The following is a 12,769-nucleotide window of genomic DNA, read 5'->3' on the forward strand; positions in this document are numbered from 1 at the left end:
AAAAAATCCTACAATGTGATTTTCTGGATTTTTTTTCCTCAATTTGTCTGTCATAGTTGACGTGTACCTATGATGAAAATTACAGGCCTCTCTCATCTTTTTAAGTGGGAGAACTTGCACAATTGGTGGCTGACTAAACACTTTTTCCCCCACTGTATTCAATGCACATACAGGGTTTTGGTAACACTTCATTTTAAGGGGTCCTTATTACAGTGTAATTACACTGTAACAAGTATTGTAATTATTTGTAATAATTCATAGTTACACTGTAATAACAACATGTAACTGGTGGTAATTGCAGTATGTAATTACAGAGTGTTAACAACGAATGCTTGTTACCATGCTTGTTATAAATGTTAAGGTTTCCAATAGCATCCCAACACACCATATTTCATCCTCCACAAACCACGTGACATTGACACAACTCTGCAATAAAGGGCTCTGGAGTCTAATTACATTGTAATTATGCAGAAATGACATGTACTCTGTGGTGTACTAGTGGGTTTATCCTCCCACTTGGATGGCACATCCGGAAGCCATAAAATTAGGGCCAGGTTATCAGGATGGGTAATGTACTATAGAAGTACACATTAATTACAAGTAAGTACCCCTCAAGATACACTTCATTTTAACTAGCTAAATCCTGTATAACACCTAGTAATTACATTGCACTTATGCAGATAGTACATGTACTCTGTGATATACTTGTGGGTTTATCTTCTCACTTGGATGGCAAGGAGGTTTAGATTGTCATAATGGGTAACGTACACATTCATTATAAGTTATTATTTTTATTATAATCTGTGATGTTGTTATGACAGTGTAACTATGAGTTAGTACATTAACTACAATACTTGTTACAGTGTAATTACACATTGTTTTTTTCTCAATATAATGGCAGATGGCTCTGGGGTCGTCCAGTATAAAGGACAGAGGGTTGGTCAGGGAGCAGTATCTGTCCTCCCAGGCGATGCTCTCCTCTGGCCTTTATTAGCCCTCGCTAGGCCCCCGAGGCTCCAGGCTGCCAGCACTCAGGAAAATGACTCTTGAGTGCTGGAGATGGGGAGAGGAGAGCAGTGCGGGTCCCCGTCCTTTAGTCAATCATGTCTCACTCTCTCTCTCTCGCACGTACGCACGCACACGACACACACGCACGACACACACACGGCTCATATCGCCACGCGTATTCATCTTCCTCATAAGACCACAGTGTGGCTCCTCTCTGTGCCTCAGAGACCAACAGGGACATTTGGGCAGATGGGACTCTGGGTTGGACCACACCTGTCTGTGGTATTGTAGATTATCTTTTCTAAAGGTGGTAGGTGTAGTGCCATTCATCAATTAGGATTGATGATATGTAGAATACATTTGAGTATCTTGTGGTGAAAATATATCCATATTTTTAGGAAGGCAATATTTTTGCAGTGACTATGATAACCATACAATATGTGTTGGGAAGTAGTGAACTACATGTAGTTAAACTAGTAATTCAGTCAAGAACAGCCTTAACTGAATGACAACTAAGACAGAATGCAATGTGGAATTTTATTGAATAGTTTGGGGTATGGCCTCGTCTCAGAGGAATGCTCATTGGAGCCAGATACTGATGACAGGTTGCCCTATGCTGGGCTGCATAGACTGAAGTTAATAGGTAATTGACATTCGGCATGCTTGCTAATGGTAAAGAGGAAGAGAGACGTGACGCTATTCTGATGAGGTAACATTATTAACACTACCATATAAATACCTTCTATGCTTCTGGGGTAGCATGAACACTCCTATATAAATACCTGTCATGCTTCTGGGGTACCTGCTATGATGAGGTAACTTTAGACACTACCATATAAAAACCTGCTCTGCTGATGAAGTAACATAATAACACTACTGTATGGATACCTGCTATGCCCGTGAGATAAGAACTGATGTGAATGATATTGTGCTTGCTAGATTAATTTAAAAGTGACAAGCCATTCAGACAAGCCTTCCTGATTGAACCTTCGTAAACTACATTTTAACTACATTTTTTCAGTAGCTTGGTGGTAGTTGAACTAAATTCAAACTAAATTAATCTAGCAAGCACAATATAATTCACTCAAGGCTGTAATCGCTGCCAAAGGTGCTTCAACAAAGTACTGAGTAAAGGGTCTGAATACTTATGTAAATGTGGCATTTCATTTTTTCATTTTTAATAAATTTGCAAGCATTTCTAAAAACGTGTTTTTGCATTGTCATTATGGGGTACATTTTAGAGTAAGGCTGTAACTTAACAAAATGTGGAAAAAGTCAAGGGGTCTGAATACTTTCCGAATGCACTGTATGTGGTTGCTCCTTAAGGGGAACAGATTAAAAAAAAATTGTTTAATTTAGGAAATCTGTTCCCAAGTATTCCCACACATAAAATAAAAATGATATATGTGATCATGTCATCAAGGTATGAAATTCTATATTTTTTAAATGGCTATGTTCCGCCCCCCCGACCATCCTCTCCAACAAATATCGTACCGTGGCTGAATCTAGTTGCCTACCCCTGTATTATAGTATGGATGGACTGACAATCAGAGTGAAATCTCAATGAAACATCAACATGTCTGTTTCAGCCCTGGACAGCTCCATTCTGGCACTGGGTAAGAAATGAAACACTCTCAGAAGTATCTGGGTGTGTGACAGGCTATGTGGCAGGACATTCAGTGTGTCTATCTGCTCAGTATAGTCCATATCTGAATCAGATTATTACAATCACCCTCACCACATTCTACTGTCACAATACAATTGTGTTACTTTAGTAATGACAGTATAACTACACAGTAGCAACTGTGAAACTGAGTTGCAACTCACAGTAGAAACTGTCCAACTGCGCAGCAACTCACAGTAGCAACTGTGAAACTGAGTAGTATGAGAGAAAAACGTACATGTAACATGTTTACCTGCTTTGTTTAATATTAATAGTTAACAATTACATACTTAACAAATAGTAAGACATTTCTGTTCTACTAATGCTGTGTTTTTGTAAAGGGATGATTCCTACTCCAGCTTCCTGCAGCTAGTCTAGGCGTGTGGTCAAGGACATGGGTTTTACTCGAGATAGGGGTATCTGGAGCTGACAATTGATTTAGGGATGGCTAGGTGATAAAACCAACAGCCATATTCCATTCTATGATTAGTGGTGTGTGAGAAGGAGATGTCTCCGGTCTGACTGAGCCTGCATTTTCATAGACTGAATTGGTGTCTGTAAGGTACCAGGGATGAGATCTGTCATGAATAGTTGATAAGAACCTCGTTTTGGGGCCAAACCCTGGTTTCCATACATTGAGAACAGTCTTCACAGCAGATACTGTCTGCTGTGAATTATTCATTTCTTTCATACAAATCCTAACCTTTTGACCCATTCTACACATCTGCTGTTTGTCATGTAGACTAAGAGGGTGTATCGTGCTATAAAATATATTTGTATTCTTTGTATGTCAGAGCTCTCGGATCAACGCTCAAGAGTGTTGGGTCGACCAGCCTCAGTATTGCAGAGCACTCACTCCATTCACGTGTGTGGGTGGTGTGACCTGCTGCCTTATTAATACGTTTTGAATAAAGTAATATCCTGATTGGTGATTGACCTTGTCTCTCCTCATTATTGATTAGAATTTCCACGACAATTCTGGCGACGAGGATGGGATCTGCACTTCACCTGTTGACCGCTCCTGAAGACCTGGGTAAACTGTGCACAGGAGATCAGAAATTGGTATCTCGGGGAAAACCACGCTTCTGTAGAGCAGCTGGACCTGCCTATGATCTGAGAGGAAGCGGGCACAGGTGGATGCCAGATCCCGAACATAGTACTGCGAGAGGTGAGCTTGGACAATCTATCAATAAGTGATGTCATGTTAAGAGAAAAAATATATAAAAACAATTTTTTTTTAAATAGAAAAAGCCCCTGTTGTATGCCCAGAGCGAGGTCCTCCTTAAGGGGGCCACAGCTGGGTTAACTAGCAGGACTGAGTTGAGTTGATAGGAGTGTTCTTCCTTGGACATAATTGGTAAATTAGCCAGTTGCGGGCACCCAAAAGTCCAGATCCGTGGTACTGGGTTGATCACAGATGGACTGGTGAGGTTAATGTATTGAACAAAGAACTAGAGTGCAGGTGACGCCTTGCGAGGGCATCTGGCTTGGTGAAGTTCAATTATAACATGTAATGTTTTTATGAAATGTTTTGATAAATGAGGAAAACAGGTATGCCCTGGGTTTGGATTTTTGAGACCGTGTTACATAGTTAGATAGGAGACACGGGTACTCTGTAGGTAGTTTTCCACATTTGGATAGACATAAAATAATCTATACCACAGTAATCGCAGTAGGCAATTTCCCAGTGTGGAGACAACACCCCGTTTTGGAACCACTAATTAGGCAATATTTTGATATGCGTTTCCCTGTTCATATAGACAGGGTTTGAAATCTAAAAACAGCGCTAACCGGTTTTCCTTCTCTGTCTCATTCCCGTGTGTCCTGAGTGTTCGTGTTTCTGTATGTCTGAATGTGATATGAGAGTTGTGTGAGTGTAGAAATGTCACGATCGTCGTATTGAATAGACCAAGGCGCAGCGTGATGAACGAACATGGTTAAACTTTATTATCTTTAGTGATAATAGACAACAATAAACAAAACAAGAAACGACTCGTGAAGTCCACGGTAACAATGACCAACACGGAACAAAAACCCACAAACACAAAGGGAAAACAGACAGTTTAAATATGGCTCCCAATCAGAGACAACCAACGACAGCTGACACTCGTTGCCTCTGATTGGGAGTCACTCTAGCCAACATAGAAATAAACACAACAGAATGAACACACCCTGGCTCAACATATAGAGTCCCAGAGCCAGGGTGTGACAGTACCCCCCCCTAAAGGCGCGGACTGCGACCGCGCCTCAACTTGAACAAAACAGGGGAGGGCTGGGTGGGCATACCTCCTCGGCGGCGGTTCCGGCTCCGGCCTTGCCACCCACCCTCCAATAAACCTCCCATAGCGCCCCTGGTCCAGTCTGGCCCCGCTGGCTGGAGCTGAACTGGACTTAGCGGTTAGCTTCAGCTCCATAGTGGAGCAGTTGACCGGTACCTTACCAGGCACCGGTGACCCAGGCACGGGTTGTGCTGGACTGACGACGCGCACCCCTGGCTTGGTGCGTGGAGGAGGAACGGGCCTTACCAGGCTGACGACGCGCACCCCTGGCTTGGTGCGTGGAGGAGGAACGGGCCTTACCAGGCTGACGACTCGCACCCCTGGCTTAGTGCGAGTAGCAGGAACAGGCCGGGCCGGGTTGGCGACGCGCACCGTAGGCTTGGTGCGTGGAGCAGCAACGGGCCTTACCAGGCTGACGACGCACACCGTAGGCTTGGTGCGTAGAGCAGGGACAGGCCGGGCTGGGCTGGCGACGCACCCCGTAGGCTTGGTGCGTGGAGCAGGGACAGGCCGGGCTGGGCTGGCGACGCACACCGTAGGCTTGGTGCGTGGAGCAGGGACAGGCCGGACCGGGCTGGCGACGCACACCGTAGGCTTGGTGCGTGGAGCAGGGACAGGCCGGACCGGGCTGGCGACGCACACCGTAGGCTTGGTGTGTGGAGCAGGGATAGGCCGGACCGGGCTGGCGACGCACACCGTAGGCTTGGTGCGTGGAGCAGGGACAGGCCGGACCGGGCTGGCGACGCACACCGTAGGCTTGGTGCGTGGAGCAGGGACAGGCCGGACTGGGCTGGCGACGCACACCGTAGGCTTGGTGCGAGGAGCAGGGACAGGCCGGACCGGGCTGGCGACGCACACCGTAGGCTTGGTGCGTGGACCAGGGATAGGCCGGACTGGGCTGGCGACGCACACCGTAGGCTTGGTGCGTGGAGCAGGGACAGGCCAGACCGGGCTGGCGACGCACACCGTCCATTTGGTGCGAGGGGCCGTAACAGGCCGGACCGTACTGGGGACACACACCACTGGCTCTACTTTGACCAGTGGCCCCCGTAACCTGGTGGCCTTCTGAATACGCCCCTTTTCTGCCTCCGTCAGCCCCGTCGTCCATGCCGTGTGCCCCCCCCTAAAACATTTCTGGGGTTGCCTCTCGCCTGTCCGACGTTGACCCGTTTGGCGCCGCTGCTCCTCTCTACGGCGCGCCTCCACCGTCTCTTCCCACGGACGCCGATCCATCCCGGCCTGTATCTCCTTCCAAGTCCAGGATCCTTTCCCGTCCAATATCTCCTCCCATGTCCAGGCTGCCTGCTCCTGGACACGCTGCTTGGTCCTTGTATGGTGGGTTTTTCTGTCACGATCGTCGTATTGAATAGACCAAGGCGCAGCGTGATGAACGAACATGGTTAAACTTTATTATCTTTAGTGATAATAGACAACAATAAACAAAACAAGAAACGACTCGTGAAGTCCACGGTAACAATGACCAACACGGAACAAAAACCCACAAACACAAAGGGAAAACAGACAGTTTAAATATGGCTCCCAATCAGAGACAACCAACGACAGCTGACACTCGTTGCCTCTGATTGGGAGTCACTCTAGCCAACATAGAAATAAACACAACAGAATGAACACACCCTGGCTCAACATATAGAGTCCCAGAGCCAGGGTGTGACAAGAAATAAGTGTTCATCTTAAGTTTGGATAATAAGATATAGAAATGTGCATGATAAGATGATTGAAATTTGGATAATAAGTTTTGATATATTGTCACTGTTGATGTGGGTGCGTTGAGAGCAGTCAGACGCAGGACGCATAAGCTAAGTCAAACAAGACTTTACTAAATGTACAACCAGTACAAAATAAAGTACCTCAAACGAGGAGGCAAAACGACAACGCAACACAGTGCGTTACAATAACAATTCCAGAGTACTGCACAGGATACCACCAACAGACAGGAAATAAAATAACACACAACTAACGAAAACAACACAGGAAACTTATAAGGTACATAATCAAGACCAAACGGACACAGGTGTAACAGACAGACCAAACCAAACGAACATCGAAACATTCAACGGTGGCAGCTAGTACTCCGGGGACGACGAACGCCGAAGCCTGCCCGAACAAGGAGGAGGAGCAGCCTCGGCAGATTCCGTGACAGAACCCCCCCCTTGACGCGCGGCTCCAGCCGTGCGCCGACCCCGGCCTCGGGGACGGCCAGGAGGACGCGGACCCGGGCGCGTGGGATGACCACGGTGGAACTCAGTCAGGAGGGATGGATCTAGGATGTCCCTCCTAGGCACCCAGCACCGTTCCTTCGGGCCGTACCCCTCCCACTCCACGAGATACTGGAGACCTCTCATCCGGCGTCTCGAGTCCAAGATGGTCCGGACCCTGTACGCCGGAGCCCCCTCGATGTCCAATGGGGGCGGAGGGGTCTCTCCTATCTCATCTTCTTGGAGTGGACCAGCTACCACCGGCCTGAGAAGAGACACATGGAACGAGGGGTTAATATTCTTATAATCAATAGGCAGTTGTAACCTGTAACACACCTCGTTCAATCTTCTCAGGACTTTAAAAGGCCCCACAAACCGCCGACCCAGCTTCCAGCAGGGCAGGCGGAGGGGCAGGTTTCGAGTCGAGAGCCAGACTCGATCTCCCGGTGCGTATACCGGTCCCTCACTGCGGTGGCGATCGGCGCTCGCCTTCTGTCGACGGATGGCCCGCTGCAAATGGACATGTGCAACGTCCCACGTCTCCTCCGAGCGCCGAATCCACTCATCCACCGCAGGAGCCTCGATCTGGCTCTCGTGCCATGGTGCCAGAACCGGCTGATACCCTAAAACACACTGGAAAGGTGTTAGATTGGTGGAGGAGTGGCGGAGAGAGTTCTGTGCCATCTCTGCCCATGGGATGTACCTTGACCACTCCTCCGGCCGGCCCTGGCAATAGGACCTCAGAAACCTACCCACATCCTGGTTGACTCGTTCTACCTGCCCATTGCTCTCTGGGTGGTAACCCGAGGTAAGGCTCACCGAGACCCCCAAGCGTTCCATGAAAGCCCCCCAGACTCTGGAGGTGAACTGGGGACCTCGGTCAGACACTATATCCTCGGGAACCCCATAGTGCCGGAAAACGTGGGTAAATAGGGCCTCAGCGGTCTGTAGGGCAGTAGGGAGACCCGGCATTGGGAGGAGACGACAGGCCTTGGAAAACCGATCCACAACGACCAAAATGGTGGTATTCCCCTGGGAGGGGGGAAGGTCGGTCACAAAATCCACCGAGAGGTGGGACCATGGTCGTTGTGGAACGGGCAGGGGATGTAACTTTCCCCTGGGCAGGTGTCTAGGCGCCTTACACTGGGCGCACACCGAGCAGGAGGAGACATAAACTCTCACATACCTAGCTAACGTTGGCCACCAGTATTTCACGCTAAGGCAGTGCACTGTCCGGCCAATACCTGGATGTCCAGAGGAGGGTGATGTATGAGCCCAATAAATAAGTCGGTCACGAACCTCGAGCGGAACGTATGTCCGCCCCACAGGACACTCGGGGGGAGTAGGGTCGGCACGTAATGCCCTCTCGATCTCCGTATCGACCTCCCACACTACCGGAGCCACCAGACAAGACTCCGGCAGTATGGGAGTAGGCTCAATGGACCTCTCCTCTGTGTCATACCGCCGGGACAGGGCGTCTGCCTTACCGTTCTGGGACCCTGGGATGTACGTGATCTTAAAAACAAACCGGGTTAGGAACATGTTCCACCTAGCCTGACGAGGGTTTAGTCTCCTAGCTGCCCGGATGTACTCCAGGTTACGGTGGTCAGTCAGAATGAGGAAAGGTTGTTGAGCCCCCTCAAGCCAATGCCTCCACACCTTTAGGGCCTGAACCACGGCTAACAACTCCCTGTCCCCTACGTCATAATTACGCTCCGCCGGGCTGAGCTTCTTGGAATAGAACGCACAGGGGCGGAGTTTAGGTGGCGTGCCGGACCGTTGCGACAGAACCGCCCCAATACTGGCTTCTGACGCGTCCACCTCCACTTGGAATGGTAAAGCGGGATCCGGATGCGCCAGCACCGGAGCCGAAGTGAACAGGTCCTTCAGTTTAACAAATGCCCTGTCCGCTTCAGCTGACCACTGCAAACGCACCGGACCCCCCTTTAGCAGGGACGTAATGGGAGCTGCCACCTGTCCAAAACCCCGGATAAATCTCCGGTAGTAATTAGCAAAACCCAAAAACTGCTGCACCTCTTTTACAGTGGTTGGAGTTTGCCAATTACGCACGGCCGACACACGGTCAACCTCTATCTTCACACCAGACGCGGACAATCGATAACCCAAGAAGGAGATGGACTCCTGGAAAAACAAGCATTTCTCTGCCTTGACATACAAGTCATGCTCCAACAGCCTCTTCAACACTCTGCGTACCAGGGCTACATGCTCGGCTCGTGTAGAAGAGTACACTAGGATGTCGTCGATGTACACTACCACACCCTGCCCATGCATGTCCCTGAAAATCTCGTCCACAAAGGATTGAAAGACTGAAGGAGCATTCATTAACCCGTATGGCATGACGAGATATTCGTAATGACCCGAGGTGGTGCTGAATGCTGTTTTCCATTCATCTCCCTCCCTAATGCGCACCAGATTGTACGCGCTCCTGAGATCCAACTTTGTGAAGAACTGCGCTCCGCGTAATGATTCTGTCATAGTCGCAACCAGAGGAAGAGGATAACTGTACTTAACCGTGATCTGATTGATACTACGATAATCAATACACGGGCGCAAACCCCCGTCCTTCTTCTTCACAAAGAAGAAACTCGAGGAAACCGGGGAAGTGGAGGACCGTATGTATCCCTGTTCCAAGGACTCGGCTATGTAAATCTCCATAGCCGCGGTCTCCTCTTGAGACAGGGGATACACACGGCTCCGCGGAAGTGCCGCTCCTGTTTGGAGATCTATCGCACAATCCCCCTGTCTATGAGGTGGCAACCGTGTTGCCCTAGTTTTGCTGAAAACCAGTGCTAAATCCTCATATTCAGGGGGAATGTGCATTGCGGACACTTGGTTCAGACTCTCCACCGATGTTGCCCCTATGGAAACACCTAGACATCTCCCTACACACTGGGCAGACCACTCCATAAGAGCCCTCTGTTGCCACGCAATGGTAGGATCATGGGTGCTTAACCAGGGAAGCCCCAGCACCACGGGATACGCAGGAGAGTCGATCAGATAAAACTGAATGATCTCCTCATGACCCCCCTGCGTAATCATCTTCAGTGGTGCTGTGACTTCTCTAATCAACCCCGACCCCAGCGGCCGGCTGTCTAGAGCATGAACTGGGAAAGGGGGTTCCACCGGCCGAAGGGGAATTCCTACCCTAGAACAAAATACACGATCAATAAAATTCCCAGCTGCGCCTGAATCTACTAGCGCCTTATGCTGGGAATGAGGTGCCACCTGTGGAAATCGCACAGGTATACACAGGTGTCCAACAGAGAGCTCTGGGTAAGTGGGGCATCTACTCACCTGAAATGACTCCCCAGTGCGTGACCTGTTGTCCCCTCTCCCAGGAGACCCTCCCCAACACCTAGCCGCAGTGTGCCCTCCACGGCCACAGTTGGTGCAGGGGACGGCCCCCCTCGGGTTCTCTCTCCTCCTCTCCCTAGCGCCTGCACCCCCAAGCTCCATGGGAATCGGCTCGGCGGTGCTGGAGGATGGAATGGACGACCCCCATTCGGGACGTCCGCGGGTAGCCAGCATGGTGTCGAGACGGATGGACATGTCCACCAACTGGTCGAAGGTGAGGTTGGTGTCCCTGCAGGCCAGCTCACGACGAACGTCCTCTCGTAGGCTGCATCGATAATGGTCGATGAGGGCCCTCTCATTCCATCCCGCATCTGCCGCTAGCGTCCGGAACTCCAGGGCGAACTCCTGGGCACTCCTCTTCCCCTGTCGGAGGTGGAACAGACGCTCCCCCGCCGCCTTCCCCTCAGGTGGATGATCGAACACTGCCCTGAAGCGGCGGGAGAACTCCGCGTAGGTGATGGTAGCGGCGTCTATTCCCCTCCATTCGGCGTTAGCCCACTCCAACGCCTTACCGGAGAGACAGGAGATGAGGGCGGAGACGCTCTCGTATCCCGAGGGCGCCGGGTGTATGGTGGCCAGGTAGAGTTCCACCTGCAGGAGGAATCCCTGACACCCGGCTGCGGTACCATCATATGCCCTCGGGAGCGAGAGCCGAATGCCGCTGGGTTCCGGTACTGGGAGAGGAGGACTGGCCGATGGTGATGGTAAGGTGTGCGAAGATGTGGGCACCTCTCCAGTAACCAAACGGCGCAGCGTGTTGGACAAATCGTTAATGGCGGCCCCAAGTTGCTGGATCATGGTGTCTTGATTGCTGATCCGTTCCTCGAGGGACTTGGGTGCCGCCGCTGCTCCTGCTGACTCCATGAAGGTGTGTTATTCTGTCGCTGTTGATGTGGGTGCGTTGAGAGGAGTCAGACGCAGGACGCATAAGCTAAGTCAAACAAGACTTTACTAAATGTACAACCAGTACAAAATAAAGTACCTCAAACGAGGAGGCAAAACGACAACGCAACACAGTGCGTTACAATAACAATTCCAGAGTACTGCACAGGATACCACCAACAGACAGGAAATAAAATAACACACAACTAACGAAAACAACACAGGAAACTTATAAGGCACATAATCAAGACCAAACGGACACAGGTGTAACAGACAGACCAAACCAAACGAACATCGAAACATTCAACGGTGGCAGCTAGTACTCCGGGGACGACGAACGCCGAAGCCTGCCCGAACAAGGAGGAGGAGCAGCCTCGGCAGATTCCGTGACATATATAACGTTATCTTGGGGTTCCGTCCATCACTGCCCATCATAGAATATCACGGGGCGGTGTTGAAGTGCAGGATGTTATTTTAGAAAGTAGTGGCACGTCTATAGTTTCTGGGAGGATAGACTTTGCTGTGATTTCTGGGAAGTCTAGAGAACCGTTGAGGATACGTGTGGAGCATTATTCCCATGACGCGCAGGGCAGTGTCCGGGAAACCGAAGTTTTTGGGTTCCGCTGGGAGTATGTTTGCAGAGCTGCTTTGTGGCGAGGGAGAGTCGTTGAAAACGCACATGGAGTGGTGGATGTGAGTACCTAAGATTTCTAACGTTATATATGGATTCTGTGAATATATGAAAATATGACTAATTGTATATGTGTGTAATCTATTACTACAGATTTGATGAAGTAATAATGGAACGTATAAATATTCATATACCAACTCGCGCACCAAAATGTAGACGTACGTCAGAGGTGGAAAAAAAAATATATATATATATATATGTTTTCTGAGTTGGTCCCGTTTATGGATCATTTGATAAAGATAAGGTTTAAGCATTATATGACTGTCTACAAAGTCTGGGCAATAGTCTCAGAACATGGTTGGCGTATGTCCACTTTTGAAAAATATGGGGAATTGACTTACCCTAACCGATGTAACTATAAAACGCTTATGGGATTTTCTCCGCCAGGGTAATACATTAAAGCCAAAACTGCCCATAAAGCCTGAAATATGTTTTTTTTCCGCAGTAAGAGAGGAGTTGCAATAATTATTGAATAAACCTTTTTTCCATACAGTTACAGCGAATTAAGATGGCATTATCGATGTAACTTATAACGTAGTACAAAGCCAAATTAGGGTTTCCATCAAAATAATTATTATTGCGGAGCTAATGTGATGTAGTAAAGGAATTTCTAAATGTCGCAAGAGAAAATATAATCTGTTTTTTATTCAACTGT

This window comes from Coregonus lavaretus (genome assembly GCF_964263955.1).
Source record: "Coregonus lavaretus genome assembly, chromosome: 22".
Lineage (NCBI taxonomy): Eukaryota > Metazoa > Chordata > Actinopteri > Salmoniformes > Salmonidae > Coregonus > Coregonus lavaretus.